The sequence below is a fragment of the Cydia fagiglandana genome, chromosome 23, assembly GCF_963556715.1.
Source record: "Cydia fagiglandana chromosome 23, ilCydFagi1.1, whole genome shotgun sequence".
NCBI lineage: Eukaryota > Metazoa > Arthropoda > Insecta > Lepidoptera > Tortricidae > Cydia > Cydia fagiglandana.
The window spans coordinates 46,249-52,273 of record NC_085954.1 but is presented as its reverse complement, the minus strand read 5'-3'; the positions used below and the strand labels follow the sequence as shown (position 1 = coordinate 52,273).

The following is a 6,025-nucleotide window of genomic DNA, read 5'->3' as shown; positions in this document are numbered from 1 at the left end:
TGCACCATAATACGAATTAGATTAAAGGCAAACTAAATATTACAAGCTCTAAATATATGCACGCGCCCGTCATTAAAATAGCCCCTTTTTTAAATAAGGCTTAGAGCATGGGAATCGGCATGTGTGAGTTATTTTAAATAGTAGAATCTATTGTTGCAGTAGAGAAATTGAATAAAGTGGAAAGAAAAAACTCGTTACATATTTACTAATACATCTAAAATGTCTGCTTTTGGATTACATATTTCGAAGATGTTTTGTAGAGCTTAGATCTCCATTCATAAGCACTAACAGTGCATGAGTAGCGGTCGCGAAAGCCATGTGAGTTCAACCGTAAAATTAACTTAATGTTACTACTATCGGTAAATAAATCACGACAGTTTAAATTCGATTCAATATTTCGAGTTTATTTCTAGGTAGTTAATTCTCTTAAGTCGAATATAATGAACGCCAAATCGACGTAGTTACGTTTTTTTTAATGCTCGGTATATTTTTAGAATGATTGATTGTGTCCCCTCCCTAGCTCAAGTTCTACCTATAAGTAAGCTACGCGCCTCAATCACTGCACTGTGCGTCGTGAGCCGCTTACACCTCACCACCTGCCACCGATCCTCAATTTGCCTCGCATCAACGTTTTCAACTACGTCACTTAACGATGCCTCGTCTCAGCTCACTTCCTTGCCTCGCGCTGGCTCTCATCACAGCGTTCCTCGCTGTAAGTCTTTTGAGGAAACGTTCGGATTGAGACTGCACCCGCGTTACTGTTGCTAAAAATATGTTATTGTCCGGATTTTTGACATTTGCGGCAACAATGCAGTCGACAGCAATGTCGTGCCGCATTGCTGAAGAAGTAAGCATAGTGCAGTATGAATCCGGACATTACCTTTAGTGATTTTAATATTTACAAAGTTCGTTGGATTTTTTATTTTAAACTGATGCCTCAGATTTTTTACAGTTCCACTTCATACCTTGTAACAGTGAGAGTAATATGAAATTTCTAATGGGTTCTATATTGATGATCACTGTATAATTGTAATACTTACATCCGAAGACTTACATTTTCAGGTTGATACGGAGGGGCGCGCTTTCTTCGGCACAGGCTCCTTCTTCCAGGACGCGTAAGTTTACTTATAACTAACTATGTGGGTAATGTGGGTCAATAACATGAGTTAACAAACGAGATTATAATTTTTATTCTCTTCAAATGTTATATTATACATATATTCTGGATCCAATAATACCTTCGCCTTTGTACCTCTATACCTGCAAATTTTATATGTGAATCTGGTTTGCGACAATAAAGTGGATATTACTACTAAATAATTCTATTATTCTCGTAAGGCCCATTATACAAAGTTTTCATATTTAACCTTGTTCTATAAATGGATTTTCATTTAACTTGTACAAGTTAAGCGCGACTTAAGTCGTGTTTCAGTAACGTTTAACCGTTAAATTCCTGACAAAATGTATGGGATTTGACATTGACCGTCAGTTTTGTAACGATTGCTAACCAGCCGTTAAAGGTGTTCAATTAAGTGAAAATGCCCTTATTTTATGAAGTAATGAAACAAAAGAAATGCTACTTTATTTGGTTCATGAAAGGTTCTAATTGCAAGGGATATGTACATTGAGCCTTGCGAGGATTAATAATGAAATTCTAACCCGAGTGGGAACTTTGTTGCAGGCAGCTGAACAACGGCACGACGACCGGCCTCGGGCTGTTCGGCTCCTTCCTGGAGGCGCTGGCCTCGCTGCACCAGACACACGACCTCTCCTCCTGTGCGTACCATGGAATACATCAATTTACTTCACTGATTGAGGGCCTTACTAAGAACCACCACACCAACCAAGTTTTGCTGATCTTTGATGCACTTGTAAATTCGTATGTATGTATTCTTATGTCGTGGTTCGCGGTAGGCCCTCTATGTATTCACAGGTAGTTCCTAAACCGTAATTCATAGACATGAGGCTCATCAATAGTCATGTGCCAAAAAATCTAATAAATAAGGTTTCCATGTTCACAGTGTTCCTGGGAGGCAAATGAGAAGCGCTGGCGCAAGGTGGGACGCAGCGCAGACGCCCGCAGGTGCACTATAGAGAGTGCTACTACATGCAGCCGCCGACATACCAAATGTTAACGATTAGGTCCCATTATGCAATAAATACTAAATAAAGTAATAGTAGAATAAGGCAATATTTGTAAATACATCTTTAAAAAATTTCTTAATTAAAAATTAAAATATTTTTTTGGATTTGGCCATAATCCCATTTCTATGAAATGCCTCACCCCCACGCGCTACAATTGTTTTTCACGAAAATAAAATGAATGCATAACTTTAAGACTTTAAAAATTTGAAATGATACTTTTCAGAATAAACAATGAACGGGTTAAATTGTCCAATCATTTATTCAGTGGAAGTCGGCTTATTGTAATTGTGTTGTGAATGGCAAAAATGTCATAAAAAATTACATATAATTTTCTATTCTATTCTACTTAAGTATAACGTTATTACTTAAGACGCTAAAATCTTATTAAAATTAGATTCCGCAAAGCTTGCTTAAAACTTATAATAAATAGTTTTTATCTATGTATCGAGTGAGCACTTTACGCTTAGGTACTTTTTCTGTGCTACTTCACACTCACTAAGTAACTAAGTAACTTTGCCCTTTAATAGTTGGCACTACTTGCCGCTGGATGGCGTCAGTAGTTACTGTTCTGTAAGGCACATTAGGTACCTATGATTTTCAAAGACTTGAATCACTTATACTAAGATCGGTTACGTATACTAACGGGAAAAAGTGACATTGCTAACTTTCTAATTCGTAGGTTTACTCAATGAAAATTGTATGTTTCTCTTCTTTTTTATTAACTATACTTAGTGATCTGATCCTTCGTTGGTCTTAAATAAATGAAATGCTCATCCTCAAGTATGCGGGAGACTGCTGTACGAGAAACCTCATTCATAACCTTGGCGAAATTTAATTTTGTTGGGTCGTCAACAGAACTACTCAATAAAGTAGCAAATTTGCGCTACTTGCCGTAGGGTGGCATCAGTAGTTCATATTATTACAGAAATTACCTAATTTGTATCAATGTCAGTCTAATAAATAATAACAAAAAACCGGCCAAGTGCGAGTCGGACTCGCGTTCCAAGGGTTCCGTATATTACACAATTTTTAACAATGTATTTTTTATGTGAAACGTGAGTGAAATCTCTTTAAAAAATCCGTAGGGGTCGGATCAAAAACTGTAATTAAGTCCGTCTCACGCTTGACTGTACATTTCTAATAGGTTTTCCTGTCATCTATAGGTATAGACCTATTTTATGTATTTTTATCAACATTTTAGACCTAGTAGTTCCGGAGATAGTCGGGGGGGGGGGGGGGGAATGGTCATTTTTTGCATATTTTCTTGAATAACTTCTAAACTGTTTATTCGAAAATTATAAAAAAAATATGTTTGAAATCTTTACAATAAGCTCTTTCATTTGATATGTAACATGATATAGTTTAAAAAAAAATATTTTTTAATTTTTTCATTTACCCCCCAAAAGTGGCTCCCATGTTTAAAATTCATTTGTTTCCGTTACATGTTCGTATTTGGGTCACAAACTTACATTGGTGTACCAAATTTCAACTTGATTGGTCCAGTAGTTCCGGAGAAAATCGACTGTGACAGACGGACAGACAGACAGACGCACGAGTGATCCTATAAGGCAGCGGTCGGCAACCAGCAGCCCGCGGGCCGCATGCGGCCCGCCAACCTCTCGCTTGCGGCCCGCGAGCCCCCACGGGTATTTTGTATGTAATATTGACATAATATGACAATGTCTGATAAAGTCATAAATATTAACAACGTGCGGCCCGAATCCACTTCGTTAACTGCTATGTGGCTGCTAAAAGGTTGCCGACCGCTGCTATAAGGGTTCCGTTTTTTCCTTTTGAGATACGAAACCCTAAAAACGAAGACTGCAAACCCCCTCCAAGACCGGTAGAATGGTCAATGTTGAAAGAATGATTTTGCTATTCTTTACGTCGATATCAAAGACTACTAGCGCCATCTATTGATCTAAGTAAAAATATCATGGGAAAATTGATTAATTCTGGGACACTTAGCGTATAAATATGACAATGTAAAAAAGCAAATGAACACTAACAAATAGCCATTGCAAAAAAAAAAAACTAGTAAGTAGATACGCTTTGAAGAACCATTAAAAAAGATGGTATCGTGGTGATGGAATGGTGAAATGTTATGAAAAGAAAGGCAGTAATTGAACAATGAATCAGAAAATCACATCAATGAAATAAACAATAAAAATATGAAACCTGAAAGCAATTTGATTTTATAACAGACAAATAAGAAAAACAAAACCTGATACTGTAAAGAGTCTTTGTGACAAGTCCGACAGATGGCACTTTATCATGAGAGAGTATGAGATAGATCGCGCTGTTAAGATTTTCTTGGGAATCATGACTCCATTATACCGATGCAATGGCTAGGTAAGGTTAGGTTTTGAGTTAGGTTAGGTTTTGAGTTAGGTTAGGTTTTGAGTTAGGTTAGGTTTTGAGTTAGGTTAGGTTAGGTTTTTTTTTTTTTTTTTTTTCCTATGCTTCTACCTCCAACATGATCGGAGCCTGTATTTTCTGGTTTCTCTTTCATGCCAGTTCTCGCTTATTTGCTTCTCGCACTTTCATTCTACATACAATTCTTTCTTGCATTCATCATCTTTCGTACTTTTTTGTGGGTGGGATTCCCACCTATATCTCTATCTCTATCTATACTATATATATTCTATTTATTTATTTATTTTCATTTCTCATGAGATTCGGGATGGGTGGGTGAATCAATTTCAACACATATCTTTTATTGTTTTACAGTTTTGTCACATTTCTTACATCTATTTCCCTTAAACTATATTTATTACATGTTCTTAGTACTATTTTTTATTGCATTATATAAAGTTTTATGCTTAACATTAATATAATCATTATATTATGTAAACATAATTTATGAGCTCTCGTTTCGTTTTGCTACTTGTTTACAAATTTTTTCACAATAGTTTAAGAATTCCTCTCTGTTAGCTGATGTTATTAACTCTTTCATATTTGCTAGTTTTAAGTTTAAGTTTAATTTCATTTCCAGGTCAAACCGCATTTGGTCATGGACAGGACACTCCAGCAAGATATGCGGCACCGTCTCCCTGACTGCGGGGTCACATATGCACGACGGGCTCTCTTTACATTTAAATCGATGTAGGTATTCCGAGAACCCGCCGTGGCCCGTCATCAGTTGGGTTCTTATACCTGTTGGCTGTATTTTCCGTACCATTTTGTAGGCATTTACTGCGTCCGGGAAAAATAATTTTGTTCCAGAGGCGGTGTCGCTATCGACATATCTCCGGTTCCATTCCTCAATCGTTGCCGTTCGAATGGCTCGCTTTACGAATGAAACCGGACACCTGTCGTAATTTGGTTTTCGCTTTGACCCAACGGCGGCCTCCTTTGCCAACACATCCGCCCTCTCGTTCCCTTCCAGTCCGGCGTGAGCCTTTATCCAGTGCAAGGTTACCATTTTGCCCTGCCGGGATGAGGTTCGAAGGTTATCCCTGGCTTCTACTGCTAGAGGGTGGAAACATTTTCGATTTTGGATTGTTTGGAGGGCCGCCATTGAGTCACTGTATATTCCAAATGTCTTTTCCCTGCTCGCTGTGATCTCTCTCGTAGCTTTGCACAGCGCCAAGAGCTCAGCCTGGTAGACTGTGCATTGTTCGGAGAGAGCAAGTTTGTGGGCTTTGATCTCAGTTTCGCCTTTCCATATGGATAACGCGGCCCCAACCTTGCCCCCAATCTTGCTCCCATCCGTAAAGATGCGAACTTGGTAATTACTGTAGCTGTCTACTTGTTGTTGGTCTACCAGACTTATGACTTCCAGGTCGCTGTGCTCAGCCGGGTGGGGTGCTTCCATGGCCGAAGACATCCGTTCTACCTCCCGATCCAGCAGTGCCGACTGGGGCACTCCTTTCTTTGC

At 38.4% G+C, this 6,025-nt stretch overlaps 1 long non-coding RNA gene across 1 annotated transcript; it reads left to right on the top strand.

The window, feature by feature from the left end:
- The first annotated feature begins 591 nt into the window (after window positions 1-591).
- On the top strand, window positions 592-1,777 carry LOC134676021 (uncharacterized). The gene is made up of 3 exons (XR_010099864.1): window positions 592-712; window positions 1,063-1,115; window positions 1,682-1,777. It is a non-coding gene; the product is annotated as an uncharacterized LOC134676021 (long non-coding RNA).
- Window positions 1,778-6,025: the final 4,248 nt, after the last annotated feature.